At 38.9% G+C, this 13,872-nt stretch overlaps 1 protein-coding gene across 3 annotated transcripts in view; it reads left to right on the top strand.

The window, feature by feature from the left end:
- The window catches only part of CHCHD3 (coiled-coil-helix-coiled-coil-helix domain containing 3), a 271,740-nt gene that overhangs the window by 66,926 nt on the left and 190,942 nt on the right, over positions 1–13,872 (top strand). The window lies entirely within an intron of this gene.

Genomic DNA, 13,872 nt, shown 5'->3' with positions numbered 1-13,872 from the left:
CACAGTTTATAGATGACAAGCACATAGAATATGCACACTGGAATCGCGTATTATCTGTTGTGAAAAACACTTCCGAGTACAGGACCTATTTGCCCAACTAAAATGAGAAAATTAAAAAAAATTGCAGGTGATGTTGCTTTGTATTTGTTATGTGTTCTGTACTATTCTGAGCACTTGATGTGTTTTAAGTCATTCTTCCATCCAGTGCCTCTGTTTACCCCACTTGATAAACAAGGAAACTGAGAGGTGAAAGAACTTGCCCAAGCTTGTATCTAGTAAGTGATGAGTCTGGGATTTGAACCCACATCTATGGAGTCCCTGCACTTTACTATCCTGCAGTACTACCTTTCCGTGTGGACCGGGAGTACTTTCTTTAAAGTTTTTCATTTATCACTGTGGGAAGGAGTAGCAAGCATTTACTTGGATTTTCACGTGTAAATTGTAGTAAATAAAAGATCACTCAAAAATGACCTCTGTTGTGTGCTACTGGTTATTAGATCTGGGCAGCTGCTCAGGATGATCTTTTTACCACTTCCTTTATTTTAGGACCAAAATTTTTGGAGAATTTGTGCTTAAAGTTAATATTCTTTATTTACGTAGGTGATAACTTACTATGAAATGCTCGTTTGTGTACATATTTTAAGTGATGGTGGCAATTTGAATTTCCTGTTAGCTTAAGATTGGGACATTTCTCTTAATTGCTCAGTGTGGTGGCAGGGCGTGTGGAAGCAGGTGGTAAGTACTCTGCCTCCTGAACTCTAGAGAAGCGTGTCAGCTGCTGGTGACTGAGGCACGCGTGTGCTCAGCAGTGTTCTCCTGAGTTCACTGGAGCCGCTTGGGCCCTGCCATTGTTCCGGAAGCAATAAAGAGGCACAGGATTTCCTTTAAGAGATGACTGTGGAATGGAAATCATTTTGCATTTTTCCCTTTATATTCGTCGTCGTTGTTTTTTTTTTTTTTTTTAAAGACTTGTGGTTATTCTTTTATTTTGTATTGGTTGTATTGCTTCATGTATTAGGTTTTTGGTTTGTAGTATTTGTTATTATTCATTTGTCTTTTTTGTAATGATCCAGGTATTTTGGTAAATCATTAGATTTAGCTTACAAACTTCTGTGTTTTTAAATCAGTTAGAAAATGAGCTGTTAGGACAACGTGCCTTCGGAACTAGAATATAGAATTCCTCCATTGAATAATGTGCAGGTAGTGCAATGTGTGGAGCAATTTATTAGATACTATTTGCAGCTGCTTCCTTACACATACACTGTGTAGCTTCTGCACGCTTAAACCATTTCATTTGGAATTTTTTTTTTCAAGTTATCCCATTAAGATGATTGTAGTGTGATTTTCGACATCAAGTATAAAGTATAAAAATAGTTTATTAACCATTAATGTTTCAATTAATGATTTAAATTTGAGTTCCTTCACAACTTCTTAGAATGGATTGCTTAAATATTTCCTGGTGCCATTTTGTGAGATTAAAACAGAAATCCCTTAAAAACTCATAAATTACAGTTTTGCTTCAATTACAGTAGGATGATGGATTAAAACCAAATGAAATAAAAACAAAACCAAAAAAAAGGGCAACCAAAACCACTAATTTAATATGGGAAATGTCAATTAATTTAAAAACCATTACCCATACTCTGGTTTCTCTTCAAATCATATAAATCTTTCACCTTTTAAAAACCATTACCCAACAGAGTTTCTGCAATTTTTATTACTGCTACAGAACCTGGTAGGTTTGACTTAGAAAGTCATTCCTCATACTACTGAAAGCATGGATGTTTATTTGTTTAAAAAAATTACAAAAGAAATATATTATATATTGAAGAAATCCAGATAATATAGAAGCATAAAAACTTAGTCATCTTTCCCTCTCCCCTCTTGCCCCTGCTCTTTCCCCCTAGAATACTGTTCACACATTCATACCCAATGGGAAATGTATTCTTAACCATGTTTTATGTGGTTTGAGTTTTAAACAAAATGAGATTGAAGTAATGATGTTGTATAACTTGCTTTCCCCCACCCCCCAGTCTTATATTGTGGTCCTCTTCCCATGTACAGTGTATATAGATCTTATAGATAGACTTTAGATCTGATCATAGACACCATTTCAGAAGACTTCACCTAGGAAAAGTAATACAGTAATAATAGATAATAAGTAATAATACGCAATGGTAATAGCGAACAGTTTTTGAACGCTTCCTTTGTCCCAAGCACTGGTGCAAGCACTTTGTACATATTGATCATTTAATCCTCCCAGCAGCGGAGTGGAGGAGGTTCTGTTCTCCTGGTACATACACATTGCAGGTGCAGTGTCCAAGACATAGAGAGGTGTACTTCCTAGTCTCATGCCCAGAAAATAGGTTGGGATTTGAACACAAGCATCTGAAGTCATACTCATCACCACTCTACTTGACTGCGTCTCAGAGGCTAACTTATTTTCTGGTCCAACAGTGATGTCACCTATTATATATTAGTCTGAATGTTCTCTCTGAGGCTCTTTTGATATGGTTTACTGAAGTTTTAGGTTTTTCAGATTTCAGTACACTCGGTTTTGCCTTGATTATGGAGCTCAATAAATAAGGAATTTAGTTTTGAAAAGAACTCACAAGTGAAGGGATTTTTCTTTGGTATTTTTGTTTTTTTTAACTCACATGGCTATATTTTGAAATGAAACTGTCAAAATACTGTCAGTGGATGAAAATTAATATTTCCATAAATTTTGCTGTAAAATATTGGGAATTGTGTATTTCTTTATGAATCTACCTGTCAACTATACAATTCAGTTTTTATAGACTTAAAGAAAAAGAGCCCAAACTATTGTCCAAGTGAGTTTCTGTAACTTGTTATCTGTACAGCCCCAAGTAGGTTTGACGTAGAAAGCACTTTCCTGAAACTACTGAAAACTTAGGTATTAGCCTAACAAAAATTGAGGGTAATATCAGAATTTTGATTACTGATTATTCGTGCTCCATTCTTTTTGCCTTATGTCTCTCCTTTCCCCCTTAAATTAATTAGCCCTGTTTCTGCTTTTAGTATATGTGCTGCCAAAGCCAGCACATCCCTGTCTCTGCTTTTAAAATGTATTGCAAATCCATTTATCTCTCACCACTTCTATCCCTACTTAGTCCAAGCTAGTGGTTCTCAATTGGGGGATATCCCCCCGCACTTGACCTTTACAGTTGTCACAACTTAGAGGGTGCTCCTGGCATCAAGTGAGTGGGTGGTGGCCAAGGATGCTGCTAAATACCCTATGATGCACAGAAACCCTGGTCTCAGCCATTATCATTTCTCAGTTGTGTTATTACAAAGTCTACTCCAGGGAGCCACGCTTGTCTCCAGGTTCTACTCTTCACAAAGCAGTATTAGTGTGCTTTAAACATTTATTTATTTTTTAAAAGTAATCTTTACACCCAACGTGGGGCTCGAACTCATGACCCTGAGATCAAGAATCGGGTGCTCTATCAACTGAGCCCACCAGGTGCCCCTAAAAATGTATTTTGAATCATGGGAGTTTATTTGCTGAAAATTCTGTGATGGCTTTTCATTAGATTTAGCATAAAGCCCAGACCTTTCCATGACATTCTAGTCCTCTGATTCCCTTTATATATTCATATGCTCATGCATCATCTCTTACCACCCTCTCATTGAATGTTACAACGAAGTCAGCTGCAAACCTCTTTGTGCCTACAGCTCTATGCTGCTTTTGCGTGGCTGGCCCCTCTTACTATTCGGTGTTCTTTTCAGCCCCACAGAGAGGCTTTCCTTGATTATTTTATCTAAATCTTCTTTCTTTCTTGTCCTCTCACTGTGGTTATCCTTTTCTCTACTTTGTTTCTTTTTCATAGCACTTTGGCTATTGATTAACTGTCTCTTCCACTGGAATATAAAGGTCTATGAGGCCAGAACTCATTGTCTTGTAGTAAGTGTCAACAAGAATGCATTACCAAATTAAAGTAACATTTTATGGGTATGGTTAAGTAGATTAGAACAGGATAGAATATGTCCATAAGGGAAAAGAGGCAGGAGAATTATCAAATGACAAGAGCAACTCCCACTTCATGATTGCCTCCCGTTCAGCAGGTGCTGTGCTGGTGCGTTTATGGACATGAGCTCTGCGCTCCCCGGGAGCCTTCTGATTAGGCCTGCCTTAGCCTGTGTGGCAACCTGTGGGATGATGCCCCCCACATTTCCCTGGGATCTGAGGCTGGGCGGCCCCCCGCACCAAATGCTATCCTGGGAGTAGATGGGGACGGTGGCTCTGCCCTCCACGGATTTGTTCTACAGCTGGAACGCGGCTCCAAGAGGCTGGGTTCCTTGCCCGAGGAGCTGACAGAAGGCAGCATAAGGATTCGAATCCTGCTCTTCCCTTCTGCGCCTCTTTCCCAGCTCTTCCTCTTCAGCAGTTAGTTTTTGGATCTTAGGAAACAGCTGTGGTTCCTGTCTTCCCCTCTAGGAGGCTTAATCGGCTCTCTGGTTTTGAAATGGGGACTACATTTTTAACTCCAGAGGCAGCAGTTCTTTGGTTTCAGGTGACTTAGGCAAAAAATGATCTACCTCTCTATCCTGTCCTGAGACAGTTGCTTCGTCAGCATTGTCTAAAAGTGAAAGATGGGCATTATGAGAACATGGTGTGGGCTCTGGACTGTTTTGATTGGCAATGAGAAACCTACTCAAAACGTGAACTACATGTAAAATATATCCTGTGTCACACATTCATACTTATATGACTGACCCAGAGTGGGTTTTATCTAAGTCTGTGAGCCTTGAATGTTGGGACGGAAGTCAGGAAGTCTGTGGCTCCTGCCATGCACCTCTCATTAGTCCCCGTGAATCCTTTCGAAGGTGGTCCCGTTTTCCTTCAAAAGGAGCCTGGGGTCCCATGGATTTGTATTTTGAAAATCTGTGTCCCTTTACCTGGTTTGTTGAGAATTTTTTGGTTGAATCCTGAGAGATCATCTCTTCTCTGCTTTCCCCAGCCTTCCTGGCTCCTAGGAATCCGTGTCCACACGAGGCCCCCGGGGAGACAAAAGCCCAGGGTGGCCCACGATGGCAAATAGTTCTGAGTTTCAGCGTTCCTGTACACTTTGCTATTTGAGTGTTGTCTTGTGCTTCATGCTCTCTTGTATCCATCCTCCCACTCCTTCAATTTTTTTTTTCTTGGTTGACTTTTTTGTTTTTTGTTTTTTCATTTCCGGCAGCTTGTCATAGGAATGACACACACTCAGCAAAGTCAGCTTTAGACAGCTTTTTGCAGACAAGAACAACAAATTCACCAGTGAGGGAGCAAAGTGAGAGAAAAATGAAGAACAATATTAGAAAAGAACCCTTGGGGAAGCTGCACAAAAAATGTTGTATTAAAATCGATACCAGGGCTTGACCTTTTGTGGTACTGTATATTTTAAAGCCTTCTATTGATTCTCTTTTAATAACATGTTTATTCTAGTTTACTGACATAAGCCTAGGGAGAACACAAAAAAGAAAAGATCAAATTCTTTATTATGGTGGTCATTTAAATTTGTCTCAGGCATTTTTCATGGCCGACTAGTGTTATCTTTATGTATTTAATATATATCATTCTTACACAGTATAAGACTATGAAACACTTATAAAAGTGGCAAAGTGATTTTTTAATTTACTTTTGAAAATATGCCTGGCCTTGCTGTGTCATAGAAATGTCACCCCACCACCTCCCCCTTTAAGAATTTCTTTCTTTTCTGCATGTGTGCAGAAGACAGAAAAGTCTCATTTTGAATTCCACCTACCCCTCAACCCCAAAAAACATTGGTAATATAATCTGCCATTCTGGGACCATTTGGAAACAATTCTCTGCATAAAGACCACTATCTTTGACTGTATAACTAATGGCAGAATGCCAGAGAATAGGAAATTGCCTTACCTGACCCTTTTCATCACTCGATCTTGTCGTTTCATAGACAGAAATACTCATCCCTTTTCTCTGTGAGCGGCCATTCATTGTTCGGTCAGGAAGGCAGCCCTCTTCAGGGTGTTGTCCAGTCCTGAACTGATTGCACTGTGTGCTCATCTCCTCCAGTGTTTCCCATTAGGAGAAAAACAGGATTAATTTTCTTACCTCATTCCGATGATTTTTCCCCAACATACAGATATTAAGAGGTATCCAGAACAGCAGGAAGGACTTGAAAGATACACCTGGAAAGGTTATCCTGTAAATGGCAAATCAAATGAGATTCAACCTGTAGAACATCAAGTTAATAGGCTTGGGGAGAAATAGGATGCTCAGATCTAATTCATGGTTTTAATATAATAGTCCTGTTGTTTATGGGACATCTGATATCACTTGTTGAGAAGCCATACAGCAATTCCAGGAAGGCTGTAATGAATTAGAGGACATTTTGAAAGGGCAAATAAATTAATCAAGAAGCTAAGAGAATCAGAAGGGAGACCTGTATTGTAGCATGGTGGGGAGAGAGCTCAGCAGGGATATAGCTTAGGGTCCCTGAGGAGGTCCAGAGTGTTGCGAGTTTACCCCACCTGTGAGTCTTTAAGTGCTGAGGGCATCTGGAGGCAGTCGCAGCAGCCGTGACGGGGCCATCTTCTCTGCCCACTTCTGGTGGCCCCTGAGGCCCTCGATAAGGGGAACTGGCTCCTGAGCGCTGGCCTGTCACCGAACCCCTCTAGAGTCGGTCTCTGCTTGTTTATCTTCCTTGTCCCATAAGCGATTCTTTCTTTAGCCTGGTCTGCTTTCCTGTGTTCTTTCATCCCCTTACCCATACTGTCTTCCTAACACCTGAGAAGATCTATGGAGAAAAGCAAAGTCAAAGGCACACAGTAGTAATACAAAGTGTTTTATTCTAATTACCAAAGTAATGTGCACTGTATTCAAAATTAGAGAAAAATGGCTCAACAAAATGAAGAAAAAAATGAAAATTGCCGTAATCCCACTGCTCATATAAAACCATTGTAAATATTTTGGAACACAGACACAGCTAAGTGGGGGAAAATAACAGAAGTGATGTCATATTGTCACTATTGTTTTATTTTTGTTCTTAAGATGTATCGTGGATGTTTTGTCATTAGACAATTTCATGGTAGTTCACCATTAGACACTTAGCTTTCCAAATAGTTCAAAATGTTTCACTCCTGTGGACACTGCTTTGAATATCCTTGTTATTAAATTTACACATATCCAGTGTTACTTCTTTTCCTATTACAGTATTATCCAGTAGTACTTTCTTGGGTTAAGTTTTTACAAGTGGAATTACTCAGTCAAAAATTATACAAAATAGGGGCATCTGGGTGGCTCAGTCGGTTAAACGTCTGCTTTCGGCTCAGGTCATGATCCCAGGGTCCTGGGATCGACCCCGCGTGGGGCTCCCCGTTGAGTGGCGAGCCTGCTTCTCCCTCTCCTCCCCGCTTGTGGTCTTTCTCTCGCTATCTCTGTCGCTGTCTCGGTCTCTCTCAAATAAATAAATAAAATCTTTAAGAAAAAAATTATACAAAATATTACTGCCAACATACCTTCAAGAAATTGTGCTATTTAACTCACTACCAGTGAATCTGTGCTTTGTCTCACTGTTGCAAATTTTGGGAATATAGTAGTAAAACCAGTGTTACATTATGTGCATACGATCATACCTTATATCTGTTTATTTGGCTATTATTTTCATTAATTTTACATGGGTGGTTCTTAGTGGGATGGAGTAGCCTTTTTGTTGGTCTTGCTGTTACTGAAGGGGTGCTGTGAGAGTTTAAGCACCTACTAAATACTTGCCAGATAATTTGGGGTTATTGTTAAGTCAGTATAGACTAAAAAACTCAGTTTATAAACTATTACTGTTTTTTTTTTTTTTTAAAGATTTTATTTATTTATTAGAGAGAGCAAGCACGAGCTGGGGAGACGAGGAGAAAGGCAGAGGGAGAGGGAGAAGCAGGCTCCCCGCTGAACAGGGAGCCCGATGTGGGGCTCGATCCCAGAACACTGGGATCGGGATCATGACCTGAGCCACAGGCAGATGCTTAACCGACTGAGCCACCGAGGCGTCCTATTACTGTTTTAATCTCTTGGTTAGCTGGCTCTAGATATAAAAACCTGTCACTGAGACCTGTGTACAGCTGATGAGGGACAGTAGACTCACAGTAGTGAGAGACATTATGGGGCCAGCGGGCTCTAGTGGCCCTAAAGTGACTTGGTATTTCTCAAATTGCCACAGTGGACCTGGCCTAAATGTGATTTGGCTAACTCATCAACACCATGTATACCTACGAATGTATGATTGTGTCCTAAGATCAGCTGTCAATAGAAGAAATAAACCAGCTTTGAGATGTGTCCAGCTTTATAAACCATGCCCTGCACACAGTTTCTACTAAATAAATATTTGTTGAATGTTGCATTTGGCCATACTTTCATCTTTTAAAGGATAACATAGTGTTTGCTTTTTGCTTGCTACAAAAAATGAAAGGAAAATCAAATAAATTTGAAGAAATGAAAAACATGTGGCAAGTGAAGTGGACGACTGAAGTCTAGGCTTAAAGAAATTGCATTGCTTACACTTTGTTTATTTTTTTGTGTCTTGATTTTCTATAATTACCTAATTTTAAATTTGTAATTAGCACAGCTCTTGTTTTTTTTAAAAGATTTTATTTATTTATTAGAGTGAGTGAGAGAGCACGAGAGGGGGGCGGGTCAGAGGGAGAAGCAGAGTCCCTGCCTAGCAGGGAACCTGATGCGGGACTCGATCCTGGGACTGCGGGATCATGACATGAGCCAATGGCAGTCGCTCAACCAACTGAGCCACCCAGGGGCCCAGCACAGTTATTTCCTTAAGTGTTTATCTTATTCTAAAACGTGTACTTAAACATTTCTGCTGGAACTTCTCTTGATTCTGGACTAATAGCAGATGCAGAAGACAAGCTAGACATTCAGCTTCACCCCGGAGTAAGGGGGAGCCTGGGGATATGCACGCACCTCACCCTTACATCATATATGCAGGTGAATATAATGAACACGGAAGTGGCGTGGAGATGGAAGAGATTTCAGGGTGTGTGCATGCACGCTTGTGTTTTTACATAAGAATTGGGAATCAAGACGGGTTCTGGTCTTTCCATGTCCACTTATTAACTGTTTAAATATGGGTGAATCACAGAATTAACTTATATCTAAAAACATGGAAACAGTTATAAAAGAGTATAATCCTACTTGTCTCCTAGTGTTGTGAAGATCAAACAATATGCCGCAATTGCCTTGGCCCTATAAAGTTTTATAATAATGCTATTTTTAATAATAAAAGTAATGACAGTTATTACCACAGCTACTTCTACTACATCTATTAATCTCTTGAATAAACTCCCTTCTTATTGCAAATATGACAGTGGAGATATGATGCAGACATTTAACCAGCAGAATCCAAACAGACTTTCTTCAGCTTGCTGTATCATGGTGATTAGACTCCATAGATCACTGAGCCAAAATAAAAAGTATCTGTATTTGAAAATTTTCTTCATTGCAAAGTATGGTGCTATTTTAAAGAAGTTTCTTTTCTCTTTTCCCTTTCCTACCCCAGGTCTAGAGACTGTTCCCCCTTCACACTGCTTTTTTATTCATATTATTTTCATCTGCTACTTAATTATCCCTGTGTTTAAATTGCTGCTCTCCTTCCCTTTTGGGCACATATCATAATTCATGTTCTACCAAGAGGTAAGTTAACCTGACCTCTGTGCTGGATATTGTTTTAAATCTTGGTTCCATTTGAGTTTTATCTTTACTTATAAGCTAGCTTTACTTATAAGCTAGCTTTTCTGAAACTCTCCTTTTGCTTTCAGGGCCTGCTTTTGCAATGCAATCAGTCTTATTTTCTAGGACTCTGAAGCTGCTCTGGTATTCTTCCTCAGGAGATGGTGTATTGGTTTGATATGGCTGCCATAGGAAAATGCCACAGACTGGGTAGCTGAAACAATAGAAATTTATTTTTTCATAGTTCTGGAGGCTGGAAGTCCAAATTAAAGTGTTGTCAGATCTGGTATCTCCTTTTTTTTTTTTTTTTTTTAAGATTTTTATTTATTTATTTGACAGAGAGAGAGAGACAGTGAGAGAGGGAACACAAGCAGGGGGAGTGGGAGAGGGAGAAGCAGGCTTCCCGCGGAGCAGGGAGCCCGACGGGGGGCTCGATCCCAGGACTCTGGGATCACGACCTGAGCCAAAGGCAGATGCCCAACGACTGAGCCACCCAGGCGCCCCAGATCTGGTATCTCCTGAGACCCGTCTTCTTGGCTTGCTGATGGCTGACTTCTCTCTGTGTCTTCATCTAGCTTTTTGTTTTCCCCCAGTTCAAGAGCATCCTTGGTGTGTCTTCCTCTTCTTATAAGGACACCAGTCAGGGCACCTGGGTGGCTCAGTCCTTAAGCATTTGCCTTCGGCTCAGGTCATGATCCCAGGGTTCTGGGATCGAGCCCCTCATCGGGCTCCCTGCTCAGCAGGAAGCCTGCTTCTCCCTTTCCCACTCCCCCTGCTTGTGTTCCCTCTCTTGCTATATCTCTCTCTGTCAAATAAATAAATAAAATTTTTTTTTTTTTAAAATGACACCAGTCATACTGGATTGGGGCCCCACATTTAGGACTGCATTTAATCTCAATTACCTCTTTAAAGGACCTGTCTCCAAATACTATCATTTCCTAAGATTCTAGAGGTTCAGGCTCCAAAATATGAATTTTGGAGGAGACACAATTCAGTCCATAACAGAGGGATAGAGTGATATATACATGTAAAAATTGATGAGTATAGTTTCATGGTTTTCCCTCAGCAGGAAACTCTCATATTAAATCTTTAGCATATCTTTCAGGTCTAAAATTTTAAGTGTTGGTTTTCTTTTCTTTCTTTTTTTTTTTTTTTTAAGATTTTATTTATTTGAGAGACACAGAGAGAGCACGAGCAGGGAGAGGGGCAAAGGGAGAAGGAGAAGCAGACTCCCCTGATGAGGGGCTCGATCCCAGGACCCCGGGATCATGACCTGAGCTGAAGGCAGTCGCTTAACCAACTGAGCCACCCAGGCACCCCTTAAGTGTTGATTTTCTAATGGAAGTTATTTTTATCAGGACTTTCCAATGATTATGGCTTGAAAACCTTAAAAAGGGTTAGGGTCAAGATTTATTGATTTGTAAAGATGATGTCATATGTCCGTATTTGTCTGTTTTTATCTAAGCAGGTATGTTGGTAGTAGTAAAACAAATGAGCCAAAGGGTAGCCACTCAAAGGTGGCAAATTAATATGGGCGAGATCTTGAGTTGAAGCTCTGAGCCTCTGCAAGTGTAAAACAGAAGACTGTAAATTTGAACTTGACAACTAACTATAAATGGTAGTGCATTGTCACAGTAAGGAAGGAAGTAAAATCGGTCTTTACAAGTCACATAGTACTTTTTCACTGTCACATATGATGGACAGTGACAGAATTATCATTTCTTCGATTATCACATTTTTGAGTCATGTGAGATATTTAGCCAGTTTTATGTGCTTTACACAGTTTAAAATAAAAGCTCAGTAGTTGTATTTGTTATTTTAAACTTTGCTTTAAAAAAGTAGTGATTTATCTTGTCTTCCCATCGAACTGACCTGAACCCAGAGAGGTTAATTTACCATTTGAAGCCCATTTTTAAAGCATATAGGTCTCCAGGTATTTTTAAGAGCATGTTTGCCAATTCTGTACTTCTTTAGCCCTATAAACATGGGTCTTAAGGAAATTTTTAAGAATTGGCAATAGTGGGAGTTTCAAGTTCTAGCAGTCTTCCACAAACCATGCTGCACGTTGTCTTTGAAACATTCATATTACTTGACAGTTTTCTGAGGTTCATCTTGATTAATTTTAATACATAGATCTTTAATACTTTTGGGATTTATTTTTTCAAATATCCTAATCAACCTCATTGGTTACTTACATCTTTTCAACCCATTTCCATGCTCGTATATGCTCTTATATATATAATTTGCTATATATATATATATATGTTCATTTATATATAAGATATGTTAATGTACATATATTTATATACATAAAATATATAGTATAAATATATATAAATAACAAATATATAAATACATATATTTAGCATCTCCTAGAAATTCAAATACAAGTTTTATTTTTCAATGACTAAGCCATTTTATTTCACCCTGGAATCTGTAATGAAACTGTATAATAATGTCAGTTATTTTCATTTTTATTCTTGTTTAATTTCTACTTAAATGAATGGTAAGTTAATATCATTGTAACATTTACGGCCCATATGAGTGTATTGCATATAAAGATTTCAGGAGGCGTCATTATTGTGTGACATTAAATGGAAGAGTAGTTTTAATAAGGGTTCTGTAGATATTTGAGAAGGAAAAATTTGAAAATGTGTCCCTATTTAAATAGTACTCCCATTCTGAGTTAATTGTATTAAAGCAAGCTAAAAGTGAATTAGAAATTGAAGCAGGTATATAGCCTCTAATAGTTTTGTAATGAGTGGTCTTTTTTGGTAGTACTTACTTTCATGCAGGTTATCTCTCTGTATAAAGAATGCTCTTTTTGAACTGTTAAGTACCACAAATAAAATTATTTTAGTTGTAGGAAAGCCTAATTACGTCGATTTCTTTCATTATAGTAATTATAAATTCACCTACAATGTGGGAGGGGCAGGGATGGGCTGAAGGTTACCAGACAGAGATTTGATTTGACTTTTAGCTTTGCCTTTTAGTAATCTGTGATCTTGAGGAGCTGACTTACCTTCTCAGTTCCCTTTGTTGTGAAATGAGGGTAGTAAGCTACCTACCTGATAAGCTTATTTTTTTTTTTTTAAGATCTTATTTATTTGACAGAGAATGAAAGTGAGAGAGATCACAGAGGGAGAGGGAGAAGCAGACTCACCTCTGAGTGGAGAATCCGATTCGGGACTTGATCCCAGGACACTGGGACATTAAACTTTCCATACAAAATGCTTATTTTTTACAGAGAACTTTTGTCTCTTTGAAGTGTGATGGTTAAGAGCATGGCCTCAGGGGTCAGACTGCTTGGGTTTGAATTCCAACTTTATGGGTTACTAAGTCAGAGACCACATAGCAAATTACTTAACTTCTTTAGAGGTCAGTTTCCTCCTGTGTGAGATGGAGGACAATAATAACACCCACATTAGGATATTTTCAGGGCTACTTTGAGGACATGTCCCTAAGTGGGACATTCCATGTAAAGTTCTTAGAATAGCACAGTGACTCACACAGAATCATAGTACATGTTCCATATATGTGATTGTCTCTCTTGTCCGTCCATCTATCCATCCGTGCATTTCAGAGAATTAGTCCCCAGTTGTATAGAGGGAAAAACCTACCTGCTCTCTTCTGCATGTGCCCTTTCTCATTTCCTCTTGCCTTCATCATTTCTAAGGAGTGTAGAAAATCTCTGTTGGTGAAAGTGCAAGAAAAACAAGCTAAGTGAAGCTAGATGAACTTTTTCTCTTGTGCATGAGCCACTGATTATGTTTCTTCAAGGGTTGTGCCATGCCTAGTTCCAAAAGTGCTAAGTGGGAGAAATGAGATAGGGCATTTTTTTTTCTTATCGGATTAACAAGTGGTTGAAAAATAATCAACTTTTAGCTTGAAAAAATAATCCTTTTAATTTAAGTATTAAAGTTGATAATGATGCTAAATGGTTGATTCTTATGCATTGGTGCCTTCACTTTTTTTTTTTTTTTAAGATTTTATTTATTTAGAGAGAGTAGTGAAACAGTAATATGCCAGGAGCTGAAAACTGATGAGAGAGAGGTTTTAATGGACACCTCCTTATTGCTTTGAAATACTAGGAAGAAAAATACCTAACTTGTACATAGATACACCTTTGAGACTTAATGTAGCCCAGTGTTGTCCTA

Source organism: Mirounga leonina, unplaced genomic scaffold, assembly GCF_011800145.1.
Source record: "Mirounga leonina isolate KUSES-001 unplaced genomic scaffold, KU_Mleo_1.0 Mir_174, whole genome shotgun sequence".
NCBI classification, from domain to species: Eukaryota; Metazoa; Chordata; class Mammalia; order Carnivora; family Phocidae; genus Mirounga; species Mirounga leonina.
The sequence above is the reverse complement of the archived record's forward strand: the minus strand, read 5'-3'. Positions and strand labels throughout refer to the sequence as shown.